A 24,467-nucleotide genomic window follows, 5' to 3' on the forward strand; every position below is an offset into this window, starting at 1 on the left:
AAGCTCATGCTCCAATATGTCTGTTAGTATAATAGGTGCCACAGGACTCTTTGCTGCTTTAAAAAGATCCAGACTAACATGGCTACATCTCTGATACTTCCTCAAAGTAATTCCTAGAGCAGATTTTTTAGAAAAACACCCAATCTTGATTTTAAAATTGTCGGTGATGAAGAATTTACTGCAACTCTTGGTAAACTGTTCCAGTGGTTAACTACTCGCATCGTTAAAAATGCACATCTTGTTTTCAGACTGAACTTGTCTAGCTTCAACTTCCAGCCATATGGGTCACTTATACTTGTCTCTGCTAGACTGAAGAGCCCATTTTTACATACCGTATTGGTTCCCCATGTAGATTCTTATGTACTCTGATCAAGTCACCACTTAACCTTCTCTTTGTTAAGCTAAATAGATTGAGCTCTTTGAGTCTATCACTACAAGGCATGTTTTCTAATTCTTTAATCATTCCTGTGACATTTCTCTGAACCCCATCCACTTTATCAACTCATAGGATTGCAGGCTGGGAACTTCCTGCCTTATCCAGACGCATCACAAACAGTAGTGTAGCTAGAGAGGGAGCGGGAGAGCAGCCACTCCCCCACCAAGCACAAGTGGTGCCTTTTTAATTTTACTCACCTAAGAGCGAAAAAAAAAAGGTGCCACCCACTGCAGCACTTCAGCGGCGGGACCTTCACTCGCTTCGGGTGTCTTCGGTGGCACTGACGCTTCATAGCCGAAAAGCTGCCGAAGACCTATGGAGTGAGTGAAGATCCTGCCGCTGAGGTGCTGCCGAAGACCCGGAGCACCACCCCGTCAGTAAAAGCGCCGCAACAGGTGGCACCTTTTTTTTTTCTGATCCCTCTCTTCCTTTCACCTGGCTACACCACTGATCACAATGTGTGTGTGCGTGTGTGTGTGTAGGGTGGGGAAGTGTGGAAATTCCCCGACAAAATCTGAAATAGGGAGGGGTAAGAGCATGGGTCGATCCCCTAGTACTCTTGGCAACTCAGTTAACCCCATGATGACCACTTGGCTACAGGAACTCGACAGGTTCTGCTGTTTCTCGGTTCTTCTGCAGATAGGATTTTTCCCTTAACCCGTCGTCTTAAATATAATTGCAAGTGGCGTATTATCGCCTAGGCCAAGAAGGCCTAGGCCTAGGGTGGCAAATTTGCGTGGGTGGCACTTGTGCTCTCAGAAGTTGTTTTATTTTTCTCTTTTGCTTCAGCACTTTGACTCTCGGAGGGTTTTTTTGTTTGTTTTTTGCTTCAGCACTCGCAATCTTGGGGTGGCAAAAATCCATGGTCCTAGGGGCGGCAAAATCATTAATCCGTCACTAAGCCTAAATAGCACTGTACTTGTACCCAACCCCAGTAAATCATCTTCTGATTTTTTTCCATTAACACTAAGTATGGATCAGGTTCCGAGGAAGTAATTTCAGTTGTTAACTGAACACTTAACACTTTCATTCACTTGAATTTGGAAGTCAGATGTTTAACACCCAGCAGAACCTTTGGTGCTCAGATATACAGGCACCCTGCCACACACATCAGTGGGAGCTGTGCCTGTATCAGAGGGCAGAATGGGGCCTTGGCTGCATATAACTTGGCCCTGTTACTGACAGAATGAGCTAATGCAGCGATGAACAAGGGACATGATGCGGATGGCAGGTGCATGACATGCTATACAATGATCCTTAGCCTCCCTATTGTGATGGTTTGTCACAGTTCATCTATCCATACAAATGACCAGCATGATACATGTGAAATAAAGGAGCAGACAAATCTTTTGCATTTTAGAAACAAGTGAGGGTGCCCCTTAAAAACACAGAACTACTACTCCTTCAAAGCTCCTGCGTTTTCCATAAACCATCTGAAAGTTGGGCATTGAGCCAAGGTCTTTCTTAATAAGCTAAAACATTTGAAGCCAATGTTAATTAACCTATTGCATTTCACACAGTTTATTCCCTTTTGAAATCAGCATTATTGATCTTTACATCTTTACTATGCCCCTCAAGTCATAAATCACCATGACATGGGTACATTTAGCAGGATACAGGAGAGATTCAGAAATGTGAGCAAACAATGCAAGCTTTCAAGCAGATAAGATATGGCCTATGATTCACCACCTTTCACTCAGCCTGCTTCCGTCTCCTCCGTCCTTCCCTCAGCAATGGTGCTCTGTGGCGGGCGCGAGGCAGAGACAAAGCATCAGTAGCTCCCTGTGCTGAGGTGAGTTTCTTTGCCACGAAAATGTTAGTCATTTTTTACAGAGAGCGCACAAAGCAAATTCAAGATTTGGAAGGGAAACAGGCTAAGAAAAGAAGCAGTTTAGTCTACAGTATAAGGTCTTTTAATAACCAGACACATTCACATTTCAAATCAGGCCATTTAAGCACGGATCATTTCAATCCAAGCATGTCACAAAGAGAGTCATGATTTCGTCCCTCTTTTACAAAGACATATGATAGGAGGAGCAATTTCATGGCAACAAATGCTTCTGACAATTTTTCACTACAAATCTAGGGTAGCATTTCAAGCTATGCACATTCACTGTCCTCTCGTTGCATTCACTGAGCTGACACTTTTCTCGTATCAGATTTGATTTAGGGAATACAATGCCTAACTACATGTCTACAATGCATGATTACAAGAAAATCCTAACTGTGATTTTTATGCTAACCTTGCCAATAACATTCTGATGTAACATATGCTTTCTGCATGAATACACACCCTGGAAAACAATACATCCTTGACAAAAGACTAAGAGGGAGTTTTTTTCAAAGGCACAGATGGTAGCTAGGGTGCCCAACTACGGCTGCCAGACTGAGTTGGATGTCTAACTTCCTTTGTGCTATTGAACGTCTTCATTTAGCTCGGCATTTTTAAACATGCCCATGAAAATGGTTATTGAAATTCCCTTTTAAAGTGGCTACTGAACTGAGTATTCAGCATTAAATGAAACAGCCTAGAATCTCGTTTTCTGAGTAATGACTCTGAATGGTACTGTATAAACTTATTTCTTTTTGTTTTATGAACATATGAGACCATGTAGTATTGCATTTAATAAATTCTATATGTTTCATATATTTTTTTCCTTTTGTAATTGATAGTTTTATAATTATTTGACCTGTCAATTTTAGCTGAAATCAATGTATAATTCCAAAACGTATGTTTTGTTGAAAAGCTTACTAACTCTTGTACCTTAAGTAGTTAGAAACCTAGAGATCTTTAAAAGGTGTTTCTGCCATATGCAGTGTAACAGCCTAATCCTGGAAACATCTACTTAGGCAGATCCTTACATCCAACAGGACTTCAGATGGATGCAAGATTTTTCTCCCGTAGAACCCTTTGAAAGATCAGATCTTAAGTTTTCCATTAATTCACTGATTGTTTCATTTTTAATTTGAGATTATTAACTACTTTGCATCTTATATTTTCAAAGTGTACGGTGAAACATACAAACTTCTCAGTGAAAAACATACTTAGGAATCTCTCAAGGGACAACTGACAATCTAACAATACTGTGAAATATTAACAGCCTAGTTCACAAGTGAATGAGTAAAGATTTATGGTAACATGAATAAGTTTCCCAGTTCTACTGTTTCCATAATGCCTACTTTGCATATACCTATCTACTTGACATTCCTGCACCTGTCTGGAGTCTGTTTTATACCTTCAACTTTTTCCTTTTACCATGACCTGTACAGGTAACCTTTACCTACAGGTAACCTTTACATGGCCTCTCACATTTGAGCTGCCAGTTTTGTTTGAAAAAACAAACATTATACAACAGAACCTCACTAATTCACATTAATGCCTGAGGTCTACTGCAACTTACTGAAGTCTGGCAATTAGCAGTAACAAAAAGGTAAAGAATAAATGCTCTGGGGTAATTTGTAAAGTGTATGCCTTAGTGATATGGCAACTCAGTACAGCCTCTTAGTTGAGAGGCTGTTTTTGTGCAGATTATGAAGTGTTTAATGAGGTTCTACTATAAATGTAAAAACAGCAGAAGCCTCTTAAAAATCAGAGCTATAATACAAATCTGTTGCATTACGTTCCACATTCTATAAAACACAGATTTGAAGTGAGAGGATTTAACTTCAAATCAAACCTTCAACAATTGTCAGAGAGTCATTATTTTCCTTCTGAATCCATTCTTGGCATTTCTGTCCTGCAGATTCAGCTACTGACTCTGTCATTACAGTGGAGATAGCACTTTCACTCCAAACTTTGGTTCCCATGTAGTATTTCACAGTAGCTACCACTGGTGCTGAAAAGGGCCCCAATTCTTCATTCTATCTATCCATCTAATTTGCCTTTTTCAATTGCTAAGATCCTGAGAAAATTAATGGATTAGCTGATAAACAAAATATTTAGATAATTTTCTTGCGCTCAGCTCGAAAATGGGTTTCAGTTGTTCCAACTTATTATGTATGTGGATCACAGAGAGGAATGGGTGCTTCGCTACGTTTTTAAAAGGCTGAACTTTTTATATATATAAGTAAGAAGTTCAGATTCCTGTGCATTCACTAATATCTTAGTAGTTGAAAAATACAGCAGTATAGCTAATGCTACACATGCACGTTGTGCAGTTCTCGCCAAAGGCGATGAGGGTAAGTTCACACCAAGCTACGTGTGTTAGGGAGGCTGCATATGCTCTCTCAGGCCTTGTGATCCCCATCAAAAACTCATCTTAAAACTACCTAATTCAAGTAAGAGTTTAGATACTTTAATCTCTGTGTCAGTTCATTTACCTCACAAGTACCCCATACAGTTTTCAATTTAACACGTCTTGCAAACTAGATGAAAAACTGCACAATATTAATATTGGGTCCCTGAACATAAGTCAATCATACGACAAAAAGCGATCAGTATACAAGTATATTTGATTAGTACTTAATGGTCAGGATTAGCATTTCTTTACTGACTAATCCTTGTCTAACTTTGATTCTTAAAGCTGAGTGTTGGATTGTACCACATAATTTTCTATTACTTATTCCAATTACTATTGCTTCTCTGACATCCTCAAATACTGACACAGGAAAGCAGTTCACTCAGACCTCAATCCTGCAATTTGAGCCATGTGAGTCAGCCCCTGCCCCGTGTCAAGCCTCGCTGATGTTAGTGGTGCAATGAAAGTACAGGGACCTACCCACTCAAAACCTATTACTGGACTGGGACCCTAGCTGACGACTTCATGTTGTGGAGGTGGCCAGTGACACCGCAGTTAAGGTCCCAGCTGGCTTTCCATTATGAGCTGATCTAAGGTTAAATATTCTCAGTTTTTAATTTACTAGGACGACATGCTAGCAGTGGGGCAAACCTCAAAACAAGCTGCCCATCAGAAGGAAGTCTCCAAACTTGTCTATTTTTTTTAGCAATTTAGAAATAACATGGGGGTTCTCACTAGGAGGTCTTGAAAAAAATATTTCACAGTGAGCCTTGGCTAGCTTTGCCCTCTCACGTTGTCTAGTGACTGACAAAGATTCTTCCTCTGAAATGTTTGAGATATCATCTGCTCTTTGAAGTCTTCCATGGGATCCTCATCTGTTGTATGGGTAGGGCCCTACCAAATTCACGGTCGATTTTGATCAATTTCATGGCCAGAGGGTTTTTTTATTGGTCAATTTCATGTTTTCAGATATTTACATCTGAAATTTCACAGTGTTCTAACTGCGGGGGTCCCTCTTCTGGCAGTGGGGACTTGCAGCTAGGAGCCCCCCAGCTGGGTCGTTCCCAGCAGCAGGGGGATGTCTGATGCATGTCCACAAGCCTCCTCCACCTGCAGAAACCTTCAGAGCACAGTTGCGAACTTTCATACAGTAAATAAGCTCCCCGACTTTCACAAAACCCAAAATCAAGCTAATCCCATTTCAAAACAAGGCTAAAACAAGCCAACCCCTAAGAACCCCAACACCCTCTGTGACTAGACCCCCCTGGTGTGCAGTCAGGGACTGTGGTGGGCCCACTGTGCATCCTGACTCTCTCCCCACCCCCTTGCCCCTGCTTGCCGGGAGCTGATAAACAAAGAAGAAGCAACAAGCTACAAGCCAAAAACTAGCCAACAAGCAACTCACAAGCCAATTAAGCCAAAAGCAAGCCCAATGTCTGCATTTTTTTCCGCGGGTTTGGCATGTCTGCTTCAGAGCTTCCTGCAGCAGGGAGGCACTCAGAGGTGGGTCTGATCTCTTCCCCCCCACCCCCCGCCCAAGCTGCCATGCAAGGGAAGGACAAGTCCTGTCCCTGCTGGGAATTGCAGCTAGGAGCCCCCCCGCTGGGGCACTCCCAGCAGCAGAGGGAGATCAGACCCGCATCCACAAGCCTTCTCCCGCTGCAGAAACTGTCTGCACCAGAGCTTCCTGTAGCAGGGGGAGGCACCCAGAGGTGGGTCTGATCTTTCCCTCTCCAGCCCCGTGGAGACACAGCTAACAGCAGCAAAGGGGAGACTGCATTTCACTGGAAAGGGCTTATTTCATGGTCTGTGACACGTTTTTCATGGCCATGAAATTGGTAGAGCCCTATGTATGGGATTTAAATTTCTTGTCATCACTCCGAAACTCTATCCTCTATCTTTCCTTGTTGAGCTTTGCTTCGTGGCCAGGCCCCAACAATATTGTCTCTCTGCCAGTGTCTCACTCAATAACCTCTATGCCTTCTATTCAGCCCTCCTGTGCTCTGCGCAACCTAAGTGTTCATCCCTGTCCACTTTAAGTCCTTCCTTAAAGGCCCACTGATGCTGTGCTGCTTAGTTTTTCTAGCCGGCTTTTATATCAGTGCTGTAGTTTGTTTCCCTTCATCTAACTGCTTTCTACTGGGCTGCCCCTCAATTTTCAGCTCCTTGGACTGTTCCTTCTTGGATATCTGGAAAACACCTAGCATAGCGTGGGTGCCACCATAAACAGATATTGAAGTTCTATCAGGAGCTCGAGACTTCAGATTCTGTGACTCTGTTTGGCTCAATTGTTGTCTAGAGCCTTTACCTGTGAGATGCTCAGGAAAGACCACGCTTGCCACAGTGACTCTGGCAGTGGAGAGAAGTCGGTGGTTTAATCACTTTTCACAGTGCACTTTGGTGTCTCTTGATTTGATGGACCCTGTTGACACCAAAGCAGGAAAGTGGTGCATTTTTGGAGGCTGTGGGTCGGTAAGGGAAAAATACTTTCAGAAGAGCTGCCTCTGACCATTAACAAGGAGCAGGCCTTTCCATCTAGGACCCCAGGATGGAGAACATTTCATATATGAACTTTAATTAGGGGAGTCAATATTTCAGGTGGCTGGGATACACTTACATAAGTACTTGTAAGCTACTTAAAGCCGTCACAGCTGACATTTAAGTGAAGGAAGCTGATATTAAACCATATGTTTCTTTGTGCATGAGAGGTAGAGATGGAGTGAACAAGGAAAGTCATTAAAGTTATGTATCGTTGAGTATCATCAACATAAATATTATAGTTAATAACTAGTGCGCGTAATATGTTTGCTTGAATGTGAAATGTGACTTAAATAGCGGTTAATGTGTTTCTATGAATGCCTGACTGCTCCGCTGCACATTTAAATAATTCGGTGCACTTGAACGTTCCAGGTGTGGCTTTTACAGGTGCATATATCAGAGCACTGTATCTTGGTACACTGTAAACACTATATTGACAAGTAGTGTATTGCCCACGAACTGTAAGCTTGTAATTCCCCTTTGTGCAGAGACTAATGCACTTCTGAAATCCTGATTGCTCTGTCACAGATGTGCCTGAAGTAGTGCCTGGCCTAGACCTCTGCTAGCCTTCTGCACAAGGGGAAATATTGCCTCGAGTGACTATTGAGCACCTTGGTTGTTGTGCAGTTTAAGCATTTAACATTTCAGCCAGATCTCTGAAGGCTGCATGCTCACCAAGTTAGAACGGTTAAAAATTAAGCAGGTTTCGAAATACCTGATGGTCAAGAAAAAGTTGGAGCAATTTTCTGTGCATGGGAAACCTTTTATTCATGTTCTGATAGTTCAGATATGGATGAACTGACTTCTCCCCTCCACCTCCCAACAGTAAGAAATACCATTTTGGGCTTGGAAGAATGAGAAGTTTCAGAACAGTGTAAACTTCTGAGAACGGGATCTTGGAACGAAACCCTGATGTTTCAACTTAATAGCACTCAGGTGAAACCACTCATCTTGGAACTGGATTTTCCCATTTTAAGTTGTTTTTCATTGGCCCCCTTTAGCTCTCCTCTTCCATACTTTCATGTTGTAGAGCCCTGGAGCCTCTTGGCATCCCTTCCCCGTTCCTCCGCAGCACTTCCAAACCCTGCTACCCTAGTGAACGAGGACTTGAGTTAGTCTCAGACGACACATGGATGACTACATAAGAATTTTGATCACGTTCATCTAACTTTCAAAATCCAAAGCCATCCTCGCCCAAAGCAGCCAACAGCTCAAATTCAAATTGGGAAAGTGATTTTAAATTCAACAATATTCTGACTCAGCTCAATATAATTTTGGGGTTGCCAGCAGTTAATGTTTAGCCATTATTTATACCAAGATCACACTGAAATATAGCAGGCAAGAATGTCTATGATCAAGGTTATCTAATACTTTCCATCATCAGACTGTTTTCAATGGCTAACTTTTCCAAACTGTAACTATTTGGGATGAACTTTGTCCCTGTTTGCCCTTTGCCTCAGGCTGAATTTTGGCATATTTCAGCAAAAACAGTCAAGCTGTTTCCAAGAATGAGGTTCCATCATGCATATGTCGGGTGTGGGGTAGCTTCCCCTTAATGAGTCAAACTAAAAGGAAAATTAAACCAAGTTTGTTTTAGAATCATGGTTTATGAAATCATAATGTTTTGCGAACAAACTCCTGCAATTAAGGTTGTCCTGCAATCTTAATTTTCTCTCCTGGTGCATACACTTAATGTGTTAAACTAATGTCCCCAGCTACGTGATGACATGCTATTTATTGTTCAGGACCTCTGCTCCACTGAGTACACAAGATGGATAGTGAATGAGGTGCATTATTATAGGAAGAAACGGGCTGTTCTTTTGTGTTTGAAACCCTGGACTGGGCGCCAGGAGCACAGAGCTCCATTTTTGGTTCTGCTACACACTGATCTGGTCCAGACGATCAATATATATGTTCGGGGGGGGGGGAGAGGGGAGTGGGGGAATGAAGGATTTATGGGTAACCTTAATTCTGGCATTTCCTTGTTTGTGAGTGCTTGGCTTTGCAACCTTAGTTTTTAATGTTGTTTTCAATGTAACCTGCTTATGTTTTCTGAAGCTAAACAATTATTTGTAGTCCAAAAAAGCAGAACTTTGAATATTCAGTTACAATTAACTGTAAGTTTTCTAGTTATTAAATATTACTATAAAACAGGGTAAAACTTCACTGACATTTATTGCAATACACACTAACCACAGTCAATACGGTGAACACTCTATTCAGGTTGAAACAACCCTCAGGTGAGAGTTAGTGAAAGCCCAGAGCTCTGAGCCCCAGCGCCCCTGCAGGGCTGAAAGTTTGGAGTGCTGAGCGCTGGCGCCCCCCGCAGGACTGAAGGCCAGAGCCTGGAGCTGCGGTGCCCTCACGAGGCTGAAACCCGGAGTCACAGGGCTGAAACCCAGAGCCACAAGCTCTAATGCCCCTGCGCGGCAGAAGCCACAAGCCTCTCGCCATGTGGGACTAAAGCCAGAAGCCCTGAGTCCTGGCACTCTGCGAGGCAGAAGCCCTGAGCCCGGTGGCTGAAGCCCCAAGGCTGCCCCTCGACCCGGCCTGGTGGCTGAAGTCCGGAGCCCCAAGCTCCCCACTCCGTGGCTGAAGCCCCAAGCCCCAGTCTCGCAGGGCCCTGGAGCTTTTACAGCATGTTGGGGGTGCCTCAAAGAAAAGGGTTGAGAACCCGTGATTTATACCACAATAAAACAGTCCTCAGATAAGTACATTTGGTTAGCAGTTATTGGTCAGATAGGCCTGTCTCGATGGACTTTAAAAAGTACTGCTGAGTTAAATGCGTATTGTTAGTAAAAGCTGGGAAGAACTTAGGCTGCCATGATGATGAGACATTTATTACCTACCATAAATAGAAATCTGAATACACTGAAAAACGTAAATCCATCAGTTAAAGTACTCCCACTCCCAAGCTGCACAAGTGCCCTTATCAGAGTAAAACTAAGTGACAGTTCAGAATATACGGGCATTAGTACAGCAATAAATCAGTACTATAAAAGTCAAGCGATGATGTAAGCATACGGCCATATGCAGTTTCAGACTGAAATCAATATTTGCAGTGAATGTTTGAGAGAGCCATGCAGTTTGACTAGAAACAGTTCAAAGAAGTTCCACTTGCGGATTAAAATGTTTTGCTTCAGTTTAGTCCACACTAACTGGATGTGCGATAGCTGACCCGGTACTGAGGATGGCTTCTACATGGCAGAAGTGCTCTAAGGACTGTGCCCAAAGGCACACCATCAACTGAAGCAAAGGTATTTATATGATCATGCTTTGTGCACACTGGAGGCCCAGCACAGGCTCACTTCTGTAGCACTCATCCAGTGTACCTTTCCACCTCTCCACTACTCATCTGGTGGCAGAGGATCTTACTAAATAACCCAGACTGGACCACTGTTGGACAGTGGTGGCCATTTGCTACATAGGCTCCCTGTACACGTTTGCATCTATTTAGCTAGAATAATTTTTTGAATTCTAAACCCCTCCTTGCCACTTATGCAAGCCCGATGAAGAGCTTTTCCCCCACCGTCAAGTCTGTGTTAAACTAAAATTTTAGCAGTTAATATTCTGAACTTCGGTAGTACATCCAAGGATCTCGAAGGACTTTACAAACAAGCCTCCAAACACCCCTGTGATATAGGTGGCATTCCCATTTTATAGATGGGGAAACTGACAGAGAAAGGCCAATTGACTTGCTCAGTGTTGTACCAAGTCAGCAGGACAGCCATTAACTCTTTTGGATTTGTCCAGATTTCAAGTAGTGGTGCCTAGTCTCTGAGCCGTTAAGGCCTTTCCTCTACAAACACCATGCCCAGCAAGGAGAACAGATCAAATGGGCATAAAATATGATGTATACAGGATATAGCTTCTTAAGATAGCCAGAACTTCAAGGATGGCCTAGCTGAGCTCTCAGCCATAGATAGTTTGATTTCTAACAGCAGAGCATGAGACTGATGAGCCTATATCCGCCAAGGCCTCAGATGGCTGCTAGAGCTGACTGCATTGCACACATCCCAGGCTGAACACTTATGTGGATCCTTTACTGTCTTTTTCTAATTTGTGTCACCTTGCTGAAAAACTAGATCTTACTGACTACAGTATTACTGGCCAGACAGTCAAGAGACATCTGCTTCCACTTAGACATTTACATGGCCAGATTTTCAAAATAGGGCTCAGCACATTGTGTCCAAAGCACTTTTGAGAATCCAGCCTTAGTGTCACAACTGGAGTTTCTGGGTGCTGGACACTTGAAAAATCTGGCCTCCCTCAGCAGTTCTCCAGCTGTTAGTCCATGGAGTGGCTGGGGGTGGCTTGCAGAGAGCTGTCTGTCCGCAGTGCTGGCTCTCCTCTGTGTTTCTGTCACTTGGTGGCTGGCCCTTTTTAAGGGGACGTGGACCTAACCCCAACAGTGTCTAATCAGCTGCCTCCACTGAGGCTGTGAGGCTAGGGACCAAGTGATAACATGAAGATCACCTGGTCCTCAGAACAGCCAGCAAGTATCTCAGTCGTGTGGAGAGCTGCAGGAAGCAGACAAGCCCCTTCAGGAAGCCCTGCGGCAAGGGAAAGAAGTTCATACGAGACTACCAGGCAGATGCCTGCAGAGTGTCATCCTGCGGAAGCAGATAAGACCCTACAGTGGAGGTCTTGTGTTGAACAGTTTTATTTTGAAGAAATAAACCAAAAGGCCTAAAGAAAAGGACTGAAATCCTGTGGCTGGAGAGCACGCTTCTGTGGTGCATGGGCTAGTGAGAGAACCCACCTGCTCACAGTTTCCAACTGGCAAAAAAGCATTAAAGAGCAGCTAATGTATCAATACTTTCCTATTATTCAGATAATCAATTGCTGTCGTTATCTCAGGAATACTGCGATGGCAAGTGGGTGAGAAGATGACCTAGTTAATATTATTAACATGTAATTCACCCTGTGAACTAGTCCAAGGGGTTGGAGAACTCTAGCTTGACCTTAATAAGCCTGTTCTAGAGGAAAAGAGCAGGAGAAAGGGTATTATTCCAACGTCAACAAGCCCATTAACTTTTGGACTGAAAATAAGCATGAGAAATGTCACAAAGGGTAATTATCAAGTGCCTGGTAATAGCTCAAGGGTTTTATCTCCACTCTGCTCCTCATTCGTGTAAAAAACCTCAAACCCTTCTTGACCTGGGCTGTCTGAGGAGAGCCGGACTTGGCTGCATTTAGTGCTCACTAATGTTACTTCCATCCCTCAGTGATTCTACAGGCCTAGGGAGGGAGGCACGACCTTTGACTAGGCAATGAGATGGCTTTTAGTCTTACTGCTTTGTACCTACCAGCTGAGATCCTTCTCGCAAGGCGTAAACATTTAAAACTAAATATCGCCTCGCTGTGATGGGGTGTACAAATCCCACGCTGGAAAGGAAAGGATTAAAGAGCTGCTCTAGGTCCCACACACCTGCACGACAGGCAGGGGCTGGACAAGGAAGCAGAGGAACTGGCAGACAGTGAAGGCGAAGGCACCTACACCCTGAACTCCTGAGCCTCAGCAATAGCGGCTTGGTCAAGCCAACCAAGGAGAGACTTGCAACAAACCTTTATCTCTGGGTGCAGTTATTTAATGGCTTTATCCGCTGGGAAGTGAGGGGACAGGTAGGAAGTGATCCAGAGAGGCAGCATTATAGCACTTAGGGGTGCAGGACATAGCTGCTTACCCCCAGGCCCTGGATCGGAATTCTGTGCAGAGGGTGGGTCCGGGTTCCCCTGCCAACCCCTGGTGAAGGCTGAAGACAGCACACTACACTGGTGTGGGGAATCCAGTTGAGGGAAGGCCTAGAAGACAGAAAGGTCCAGACCATGAGGCCCCAACCCAAAGGGAAACCCACAGCCCCTCGCCTAACCCAGAGGGCCACCCCTTTGCTGGATTCTTCATGTACCCCAAAAGGGGCAGACAAAGCAAGTGACCTGGCTGGAGGGCTGAGTCATGACAAAGACAGACCACTGCAGGGCGGAAGCAGCTGCCAACAGGGGGTGCCCAGAAAGGACAGGACATTTCGTGCCCCCATTTGACCAGCAGGTGGTGCCAGTGATAAGCAAACGCCTTCACACGCCGCCATTAGTAAATTAGTCTTATTATTTGAACCGTGGTAGCACCTCAGAGCCCAGTCATGGACCGGAACGCCACTGTGCTAGGCTCTGCACACACACAACAAAAAGGCAGCCCCCGCCCCAAAGAGCTTGCAATCTAAGTCTTACAATCTTCATTTTATAAATGAGGCAATTGAGGCAATGTCCATCACACACAGGCAGTCTATGGCAAAGCCACTAATGGAACCCAGACCTCCTTGAATCCCATCCTGCACCTGAATCAGCAAGTCATCCCTACTCCCCTTCGAAATGCTAACAAGCTGTATCTGCTCTTTGAGTAGCCTCGCACTTCATTCCCATTCATCCAATATACAAAATCAAAAGCCACCCTTCAGCCAAAGATGCGCAAAACAGAAAAAATCTGAACTACGAAGAGGGAGCAAAGTTCATTGATATTCCGACTGATGCTCAGCATAATTCTCAGATCACCAGCAGTTAATCAATAATCTTAGCCATTATTTAAACTCCGCTGCTTTGAGTGAACAGCACTTATTCGTAAACTTTCACTAAGGCACGCAGGACTCTTTACAGCCTGAATGACGAGAGATTGATGATTCACGAATGCATAGTTACGACATTTAATGACTAGGCACATAGAGTAAAGCCTTGCTGAAGACTTTACTGAAGGTACAAGTTATAACCAGTAAGCTAAAAATGCGCCTCACGATATAATTCAGGTAAGAGTTATTTTTTTCTGAATGAAATGTTTCATGGCGTGGTTTTCAAGGCAGCAGTTCTGCTCCTGTCAGCTTCTATGGAAGCAGGGGGGGTTTCTTACTTTTGAAAAAACAGGCCATTCATCTGGGTAACTTTGTATGCTACATAAATGTTCCTGATACTTGTCAATAAAGCATGGCTGGAAAATGGGCAACAATCATGGTAAAATATTGTCAGTGTGCTGGGATCTATAGATAAACCATCTGCACCGAAAAACCTTGAATGAAGGTGTTGGCTGGTAGATATTGCTGAAAATTAGCCTATTCACACAGCGGCTTATGAGCCACAAGTGGCTCTTTCATGTGTCTCCTGCAGCTCTTTGCAGCACATGATTTAAAACATTGTGTGATTTAATTATTAACCAATCTAAGCTAATAACCAATCAGGATGCTTTTACTATGCTGTTAACCAACTAAGTTATAAATTTGCACTGAGTTATTAATTTATTTGCTGTGAGAAAATATATATATATATATAAACTAAATATTTCCCTTCATACTGTTTCAAAATGAATAGTACTGTAGTAAATGAAACAATGAATTTATACTACTGTGGGTCTTTTGGGTAATGTTGATCACTGATTTGGCTCCTGGACCACAGAAGTCTATCACTGCAATAGACTCACCTGACTCTCAAATGTGTCACATTAAAGCTGAGTGTTTGATTCAGTGATGTGCTGACACTATTTAAAGATCTCTTTAAAAATATTCCTTATAGTCATTTTTGGAGTGTCTATTTTCAATGAGAAGAGGGGGAATGGAAAATCTACTTTGTTTTCTCTATAACTATTTAAGGAGTCAGCACAATTATGCAAACACCCACCTAATATGAGCATGTACTAGGAAACTATCCACAGCACATTGTTTAGTTTGTGAGACTGGATATGAAGACCCTGTAAGGGTGTCAACCTCGGGGATTTTTTTTCAGATACCTAATATTTCGGATAACCTGGTCTTTTGCTCTTAGGAATGTTTTTATGAGCACAATAGAGATGTCTTTGGCCGGGTTGGTTTAAGCAGTATCCTGAGAGGACTGGATATCCAAAGCACAGAAGGCATCCCAACCTTGCATTCAGGTGCATGGCAAACCTTTGACTGGTGATTCCTGGGAGCTTTCTGTAATAACTGTCTGCCTCTTTTTAGTATTGCTGAATCATCCTGACTAGTCACAGCACCTCCACAGGGATCTGATAGAAACAGAAACTCAGACTGGAAATAAGGTGCAAATTCTCCACAGTGAGAATTCTCCGTCACTGGAAATGTTTAAATCAAGATTGGATGTTTCTCTAAAATATATGCTCTAATCAAACAGGAATTAATTCAGGCAAGTCCTGTCTCTGGCCTGTGTTATACAGATCAGACTAGATGATCACAGAGGTTCCTTCTGGCCTTAAAAATCTATGAATACTATGGTAACGGGCATGAGAAAATAACCAGAACAGCTAACGGGAGACTTAACTGGATTCTTTTCTGGCTCGCCCATCATCCCTGTAGTTGTTAAGCAACTACCAATTCAGAATCTGCACCCTGAAGTGTACGCTTCAACAAGACTAACTACACGTTTAGTAAAACATCAGCTGAGTCATGGCTACTGGTGATGATGTGTGTGCCAGAAAGATCCAACTTGACTTCCACGTCCCAGGCTAAGTTTTTAGAGTCGTCCATATTTGTACAGAGAAAAACTGGTTTACTTGTAAATATTTTAATTAGAATGAAACATAAATCACAGCAATCTCGCTTTACTCTGAAAATGACTCTGGACTACTAATGTGTGGTTTTAGTTTGTAGGGGATTTTACCAACCTTGGTCCATGTGGGCTTATGACCTATGAGGTTCACTTTGACTTAAAATTCAAATTATCCTGAAGCTCAAAGTGAAATTTATTGAAGCTACCATGTTTTGCTTGAATAGGAAAAAAAAAACAAGTGAACGTATGGTTTCCAATCAAAAAAACCAAGTCAGCACAGGTTCATTCAAAACTCTGCCTGCGCTCATTCAAAACTTTGCTCAGCCAATGTTCTGACAAATGGGTTTGGTCACAAAAATTTTACTCAACTCTAGTACCAAGTGCATTTTGATCCTGAGGGCCTGGAGCTGACCACACAATACTGTTTACAAGGTACATACGGTCACTAATTTAAGAGATTTAAGGAATGGTGTCCCTAGCCTCTGTTTGTCAGAAGGTGGTGATGGACGACATGAGAGAGATCACTTGATCATTACCTGTTAGGTTCACTCCCTCTGGGGTACCTGGCATTGGCCACTGTCGGAAGACAGGATACTGGGCTGGATGGTCCTTTGGTCTGACCCAGTATGGCCATTCTTATGTTATTTCTGACAGATACTTCCAAAACCTCATGGAGAACAGAGGAGCGCGGCTACACTGAGATAGCAACGGCAAAGCTGAAAGATAGTTCATGTGATAGAACAACTAATGGCCATGATTCAGCAAAGCACTTAAACGTGTGCTTAAAATTAAGGACCTGCTTATGTGCTTTGCTGAACTGGAGCCAGGATCGCTGTTGTGTCTCTTGCTCTTTACCGAACAAAAATATGAAGAAACCACATAGTCATAGTTTGGGTCCCAAATCACAGCATTTACTAAATATACTCAAACATGCCAGGTCTAGCTACACACTGCTGCTCTGGCTGGTTTCTGGCAACTCCTAAAACAGAACGCAGTGGGCACCACTAGAGGGCTCAACGTATTTACAGTGAAAGGATTCTACCCTGTTCCTGTCCACTACAATCACCAAATCGCAATAAGGATTCTGTAGACCGAATTCAGAGGCTGGTGCAGAAAGGTGTAAATCGTCTGTCTATCAGCACAACCATAGCACAGACAGAGAGGAGACTGTGGTTGCTTTGCACAGCCACAGGCCCCCCCTTCGCCCCATTTCCATCACAGGGATTGTCTGTCAGGATTTCAGTCAGTGGAAACCCAGCTGAAGACGGCCTTGTGAATGTCTCCCTTTTTCCAAAGTGTTTTTGTCAATTCAGTGGCTTGGTAAAGAGACATGAAGGAAGGTCGGATTGAGGCCACTTAGAAGGTGGGCTGGCTTGTTGGCCTGAATGGTCTTGTCTTGCTACCTAAGTTCCTAGCCATTTCCTTATCCCACAACATAAACTAGCGTAGTCACTGCAATTGAAAGGAGAAATGAGCAATGTAAGGGTAAAAGAGCAGCAGTGCCACCAACTCTCACAGTATTTGGAGCCTTCCTTAAAATAACTGCTTCTGGAATCACGAGAATCTCAACTTTTATTTTCAAAATTAAGTTTCTTGCCCGTCTGACTATGGACAAAAGTTCTAAAAATTAGACCCCAAGTTATTTATCATTGTTAATTATATGTATAACAGATTAGATATCTATTACTGCTAATGTATAGTTGTATAAATGTTGGGTTTTTTAGGTAATTGTAATTTTGGGCTTGACATTTCTAAATACTTGAGATTAATGCAGCAGCAGGGTCCAAATATCCTGGTTAGAATATTCAACCAGGAAATACAATATACCATATTCTGATCTTTTCTGTATTGGTTTAAGTCTGGAGTGACTCCAGTGCAGTCACTGCTTCACTGTGCATTTATACCAGTGTAACTGAGATCAGCATTTGAACACTAAGCGTGTAAGCAGAAACTTATAAGGCCATCAGAGTTGCATGTTGCCTTTAACAATGGCCGCTTCAGCTGTGTGCCCTCTCTACAAAATCGCTCTTTAAGCAAGAGACCTGAAGCCTCCCTTGAATAAAAGGCAGATCTTACCTCCAGGGAAATCTGTGAAAAAATATCCAGTGATTTAAATGGGAGCAGGATTGAGCCATAATACACAATATCAGCAGAGCAGTACTCTATGTTTCAGACGCAACTTTTAGAGCAGATAGCAAAGATGGGACTCCTTTTATTATAGGTTACATGATCAGAGTGATATTTTGCTGGGGATTTAGCACATCTTTATTTGGACTGGGTTTGTTACATCCTAAAAACAAGAATTCAATCCTTAAAGCGATCAGAAACATTTTGATTATGCAACATGTAAGAGATGCCTAGTACAAACTGAAACCACTAGCTCAAAACATCACAGCAAGTGAATTACAACCAGCATATTTACTTTACCTGACTCTTCAAAATGTATAAAGTCAAGCAGAAATTATGGGAGATTTTATTTTTTTTATAAACAGTAACTAATAGTCAATAATAAAGTAAATTGAACAAAGTGATCTAATCAACACATGCCTCAATTTTATACAATACAGTGGCCTCATTCCTCCAATTTAAATACAAAGCCACTGATTGTTAGTGATACTATTTAAACCAGCACTGTTTATTGTTTATTCAGTTATTGCTGCTTTTTGCAAATAGTGACACCTCCAATTTTCCAACAACAATACTGTCACTATCTATACTCAAGATAACTTAATAGATTCTCAGATAAATTAACTTCCAACAGCCATACCAACTGCCAACACTGTAATTATCCTTCAGTCTGATAATTGTACATACTGCACTTAGGTGATCGTTACCCATTTTATTTTTTTTTTGGAAATGTAACATTTTAAGGTAAACAGCTGGATTGTTAGCTTAGACTAGCAATAACAGTGTGCTGACATTTCAGTCTACTTTACGGATCCCAGTTCAGTCTTTCTAAGTAAGCTTATCAAAAGTGTCAGTTTGATAACGGAACTGCCCACTCATTTGTGATTAAAGCCACGGCGCTTCTTGTTGCCTGGCTTGCTGCACAAACTGGGCTGTGAGAAGTCAGTGGAATTCTAATGGGACTTGCATTCTTTGGGTACAATCCTTGCATTTTCAGAACTTGTTCAGGTAAGAAAGCACAAGAAAGTATTCCTTTTCCTCTGTGTTTTAAAAACTGAACGTTGCTATTAGTCAACTACTTTGTTTGTGTCATTCTTTCCTTATTGGTAAACTTTGATCATATGATCTTAAATATGAAATTGTCTGGTATTATTTTGTTCTCATTCTTCCATTCAAATGTATCCTTGTACTGGTTTACTCCAAGGAATTTCTGACCAGGGACATTCTGCTTAGTGTAAACAGCTCAGAAGGTTGCAGCCCCGATTTAGGACTGGTAGTACTAGAAGCGAAAATAAACATTGGTTTTGCTAAATTATGTCTTCTTGCACAGCTAAAATAAAGATTACTCAGAAGCATCTACAGTAGAGGTGGGCAAACTATGGCCCACGGGCCACATCCGGACCCGTGGGACAGTCCTGCCCGGCCCTTGAGCTCCCAGCCAGGGAGAGTAGCCCCCCTACCTCTGCAGCCTCAGCTCACCGCGCCACCAGCGCTCTGGGCACCGGGGCTGCGAGCTCCTGCCGGGCAGCGCGGCGGCGGGGTTGGCTCCAGTCGGGCAGTGCAGCTGCCAGTCCTGGTGCTCTGAGTGGCATGGTAAGGGGACGGGGAGGTTGGAGAAGGGGCAGGGAATCCTGAGGGGCAGCCAGAGGACAGGGCACTGGGGGCAGTTGGATGGGACGGAGCTGTCAGGGGACAGGGAGCGGGGGGCTTGGATAGGCATGGGAGTCCCAGGGGGCCTGTCAGGGAGCAGGGGTGTGAATAGGGGTCGGGGCAGTCAGGGGACAGGGAGAGGTTGGATAGGAGGTGGGGTCCCGGGAGGCAGTTAGGGACAGGGGGTCCTGGGAGGGGGCGGTCAGGGGACAAGGAGCAGGGGGGATTGGATGGGTCGGGGGTTCTGAAGGGGGCAGTCAGGGAGCAGGAAGTGGGAGGGGGCAGATAGGGGGCAGAGACCAGGCTGTTTCGGCAGGCACAGCCTTCCCTACCCGGCCCTCCATACAGTTTTGCAACTCCGATGAGGCCCTCGGGCCAAAAAGTTTGCCCACTCCTGATCTACAGAGTTATATTAGTAGAAGTTAACGATTATTCAATACAACCAATTTACACTCTCTCTAAGCTGCAACAGTGCCAGACATCATGCCTTCAAATGCATTAGCTTCTATCTTTAACAAGCGTTATGAGGATTTTTTTCCCAATTGTGCCTTGCTGACTGAACTGAGTTAACAACTGAATAACATACTCTGTCTGGCCCATCAAGACATGGCTTTGAAGAAGTAATGCACATGTTAGAACTAGGGCTGTCAATTAATCGCAGTTAACGCAAGTAATTAATGCAAAACAAATTAACTAGATAAAAAATAGTTGTCATTAGTTGCAGTTTTAGTCGCACTGTTAAAAATAATAGAATACCCATTTAAATTTATTATAAATATTTTTGGATGTTTTTCTACATTTTCAAAAATATTGATTTCAGCTACAACACAGAATACAAAATACTTGCACTGTAAAAAAGATAAACAAAATGGTCCTACTTCTTGTTCAGTCAATGGCTAAGAAAAACAAGTTTGTTTACATTTGCAGGAGATAATGCTACCGGCTTCTTATTTACAATGTCGCCTGAACGTGAGAACATGGCACTGTTGTAGCCAGTGTTGCAAGGTATTTATGTGCCAGACAGGCTAAACATTTGTATGCCCCTTCGTGCTTTGAGCTGTAGGCTCTGAAGTTTTAGTGCAGTTATGTTAAAAAAAAAAATTCTACATTTTTAAGTTGCACTTTCAGGATAAAGAGATTGCACTACAGTACTTGTATGAGGTTGTGATGGAGGCATCTGCCCCACACTGGTCCATAAGGGGTTTATAGAGCCCTAGAGAGGCTGCACAGGAGGCAGCCAATTAGAGAGGGGCTGCAAGGAGCAGCCAATCAGTGCCAGGCTTGCCCATATAAGATGGGCTGCGGAATAGAGCAGTTTCAGTCACCCCCTGGAGCTTGAGGAGGGAGGACAGGCTGCCTTACAGGCTGAAGGCAGCAAGCACCCTGGACAGAGCAGTGCTGCAGGCAGAGACCCAGGGAGCTAAAGGCAGCTCCTGGCTGGCTGCAGGGATCTGTAGGCTGAGGCTCTGAGGCACAAGCAAAGAGGGTCCTGGGGCTGTGGGGAAGTGGCCCAGGGAGATCTACAGAGGAGTTGGAGGGGGCTCTGCAAGCAGCGGCCATTTATAGAGTCCCTGAGCCGGGACCCAGAGTAGTGGGTGGGCCCGGGTTCCCCGCCTCCCACCCCCACTGAGGAAGTGGATGGACCGTCGGACTGCAACATTCCCCCAGAAGAGGGGAGCACACAGTGCGGCACAGCCAGAGGGCTATGTCACTGAAGAGGATGCCACGATTCTGGGAGTGACGTGGGTCCCAGAGCAGAAGTGATGTGGTGAGGCACCACCAGAAGAAGGTATACTGGCGAGCAGAGCTAATTCCCATAACAGCCAGCAGGAGGCACCAGAGTGGTGAGTCCCACTCCGTCACAGAGGTGAATTGAAAAATGCTATTTCTTTTGTTTAGCTTTTTTACAGTGCAAATATTTGTAATAAAAATAATATAAAGAGAGCACTGTGCACTTTGTATTCTGTGTTGTAACTGAAATCAATATATTTGAAAATGTAGAAAAACATCCAAAATATTTATAATAAATGTCAATTGGTTTTCTATGATTGTTTAACAGTGAAATTAAAACTGTGATTAAGAATGACTGGGTCTTTTTAATCTTGTGATTAATTGCGATTTTTTTTTTTGATCGTTAGAACATTAGCAAGCCCTAAAGTGCTGCAGAGATTTTAGCCTGCGTCTTGTGATGCTGGTGAAGAGCTAGACTCAGAAAACCATTTGCAGTGCGCAGCAACACTAATGAACCTGCCGACTTATGAACAACCTATTCTTGAGGCCAATAGATCGTACACGGAACGAGCACCAGCTGCATGCACAGATGTATATTGCTTTTCATGAGTCTCTCGGAATTCCTTACTACCCCTTGCAAATGTATGCATTAGAGGACAGGATTTGCCATTACTCTGCAAACAAAGCTTGGCTCAGACTGGAATGGAACTTGGCATAAATTGCTTGGTATTTTACACCCTCCTTATCCTTTTTTTGACTGTCCATCCGTCTTGATATCTGCCCTTTGCAGCATAGCCGAGGCTGGGGAGATTACAGGTTCTAAACTTAAAAAGTTTAAGACTTCAGAACTCACACCCTGGCACTGCATGCTTGTGAACACACGGACTTGCTCTAACACTGAAAATGCTTTGTTAACTGAACCCTCTTGCTATAGACAGAGAACATCTGGAAGTTATGGATCACCAAAAGGCATGTTGTTTCCAAAACAAGGGTCAAATGCTTTCTTAGGAACAGAATGCCCCTCCCACTGCATTGGGAGCATTCAGCATATCAAGCTGTAAGTTTCTATTGAATTATAACATTCAAGTAAGTGGCTTTTCTGCAGGGAGGCATGTACTGTGCTGCATTATTCAGACAAGCAGACTGAATTGTTTATCATCAAAAAGGGTTATTAATTCAGTTCTGTTTCTGCTTAATGGACCAAACCTGATTCATGTGAATTTATTGTTAAATATTTGCCAGATAACTTTAAGCTGTTGGTTCTTTACAAGCTTTGTTTTTCAGTTTTCTTAATTAGTCTTGTGTGGTTGATCACTCAATAAGTTGTATGGTAACGTTTATAGTAGCTGATTGAATTAGACTTTATTAAAAGCATAATGAATAGTAAGCAATGAACTTCCATAGTCAATATTTAGAGTTAGAAATATTTGTACTGAAATATTCAATGTTTGGGCCTCTTGGACTGTAATGCACAAATCCTGCCATCATCAACAACATGCTGAGATGGAACCTAACCAGCACTTTTCTTTACCTCTTAGGAACTGATGTATTAAGTGGACGCACAGAAAATGGAAAGTCAAACAGAAACTATAAAGATGGATATTGGCCCTTCTCTGTCATTTCCAATGGAAAGAAAGGTTCACATCCAGACAAGCAGGAGACAGCTCATCAAAACCAAACTGAGGAAGAGCTGTTCCTGCACCACTAAGAGACTGAAGAACATAGTCATGGACTTCTTCCCTGTGTTACGATGGCTTCCCAAGTACCACTGCAGAGAATACATATGGGGGGACGTTATGTCTGGGGTGGTAATTGGGATCATTTTGGTACCCCAAGCCATAGCGTATTCTCTGCTAGCCGGTCTGAAGCCTATTTATAGCCTTTACACGTCATTCTTTGCCAACATAATTTATTTCCTGATGGGCACCTCTCGCCACGTGTCTGTTGGCATTTTCAGCCTGTTAAGTTTAATGGTAGGGCAAGTTGTGGACAGAGAGCTACTCTTGGCAGGGTTTGACCTGAACGATGAGGAGGACGCCAACAGCAACAGCTACAAATGGAACGGCAACAATTCTAATGTAACCGCCTTCAACCTTACCCTAGGAGGGTTGAGCACTGAGTGTGGGAAAGACTGTTATGCTATTGGCGTCGCTACAGCCTTGACTTTTCTAGCTGGAGTTTATCAGGTAAGTTGCTGCTTTGCCTACGGTGAGGATATGAAGCTCTTAGAGTGCCTTTGCAGGCTTTTGACTTCCACTGTAAGGAATTTTAACATGTCAGCTCAGTCAGATGGTCACTGAAATTTATCTTCCACCGAAAATCCTGGCAGCACGTTATAAGGTTTATTTTAAAAGTGTTTGACCAATAGGGTTTATTAGCTCATTACTTGGAACACAATCATCAAGACTCAACATAGGTAAAATTCCTATTGGCCGCAATGGAAGGGCTACTTGCACTGGGTGCAATTCTCCATTGCATTGTGGGCCCTTTATGCTGCTCTGTGGTCACAAAGAGGCCTGGTCATGGGGGAATTTCCAGGTACCACACAGTGTAACAGCTCTAACAACTTCACTTCACTGTCCCTCATGTGGCACATGACACAATCCCAGTCTTCCCCTGCATCAAGGTGAGGAGAGCTGCTCCCCCTCCCTTTCCCAGCCCCCTGCTCGGCACCTTACAACCCCCTTGCTATTGCTGCCCCAACTTTGCCCGCTTCTAGCTGGCTAGGAGTTGGAGAGTGAGCCTCATCCCGCAGCAGTGGCTTCTGTCCTATGGCGCTGGACCCAGTCGGCTCCCGGCTCCAGACAGTGTGTCCTGGTGCATCGGGTTGCAGTGCCACTCAGGTTTGGCCCGGTTGCCTCTTCATTATGAGTGGGACTGCAGCCCCATGCACCAGGTCACAATGCCACTTGGTTTAGGAACCCTCTCAAATGGAGGATTCAGGGCAAACTTCTGCCCCCATGGGCATGCACGGGGTGGGGAGTGATGGGGGGTGGGCAGTAGCAGGCAACTCATCTAGACCTGTCCAGCAACTTACTGGTTTGGGAAACACTGGGTTAGGGCACTAGCCTAGAACTTGGAGACCTGGATTCAAATCCCTCCTCCGCCACAGACTCCAGGTGTGTGGCTTTGGTCAAGTCACTTAGGTCTAGTCTACACTGGGGGCGGGATTGATCTAAGTGACGCAACTTCTGCTATGTGAATAATGTAGCTGAAGTCAACGT

General features: G+C 43.6%; 2 protein-coding genes across 10 annotated transcripts in view; one reads left to right on the forward strand and one right to left on the reverse strand.

Annotated features, from left to right (window-relative positions):
• The window catches only part of LOC116823767 (purpurin), a 105,434-nt gene that overhangs the window by 74,797 nt on the left and 6,170 nt on the right, over positions 1 to 24,467 (forward strand). For all 8 annotated transcript variants that reach the window (XR_012656167.1, XR_012656168.1, XR_012656164.1 and 5 more), the window contains exon 6: positions 22,782 to 23,429. The gene's annotated coding sequence lies outside the window, so the exon portion shown is untranslated. The remainder of the gene's footprint in view (positions 1 to 22,781; positions 23,430 to 24,467) is intronic.
• The window catches only part of IDUA (alpha-L-iduronidase), a 75,900-nt gene that overhangs the window by 38,155 nt on the left and 13,278 nt on the right, over positions 1 to 24,467 (reverse strand). The gene's annotated exons all lie outside the window — the stretch shown is intronic.

This window comes from Chelonoidis abingdonii, chromosome 6 (assembly GCF_003597395.2).
Source record: "Chelonoidis abingdonii isolate Lonesome George chromosome 6, CheloAbing_2.0, whole genome shotgun sequence".
Lineage (NCBI taxonomy): Eukaryota > Metazoa > Chordata > Testudines > Testudinidae > Chelonoidis > Chelonoidis abingdonii.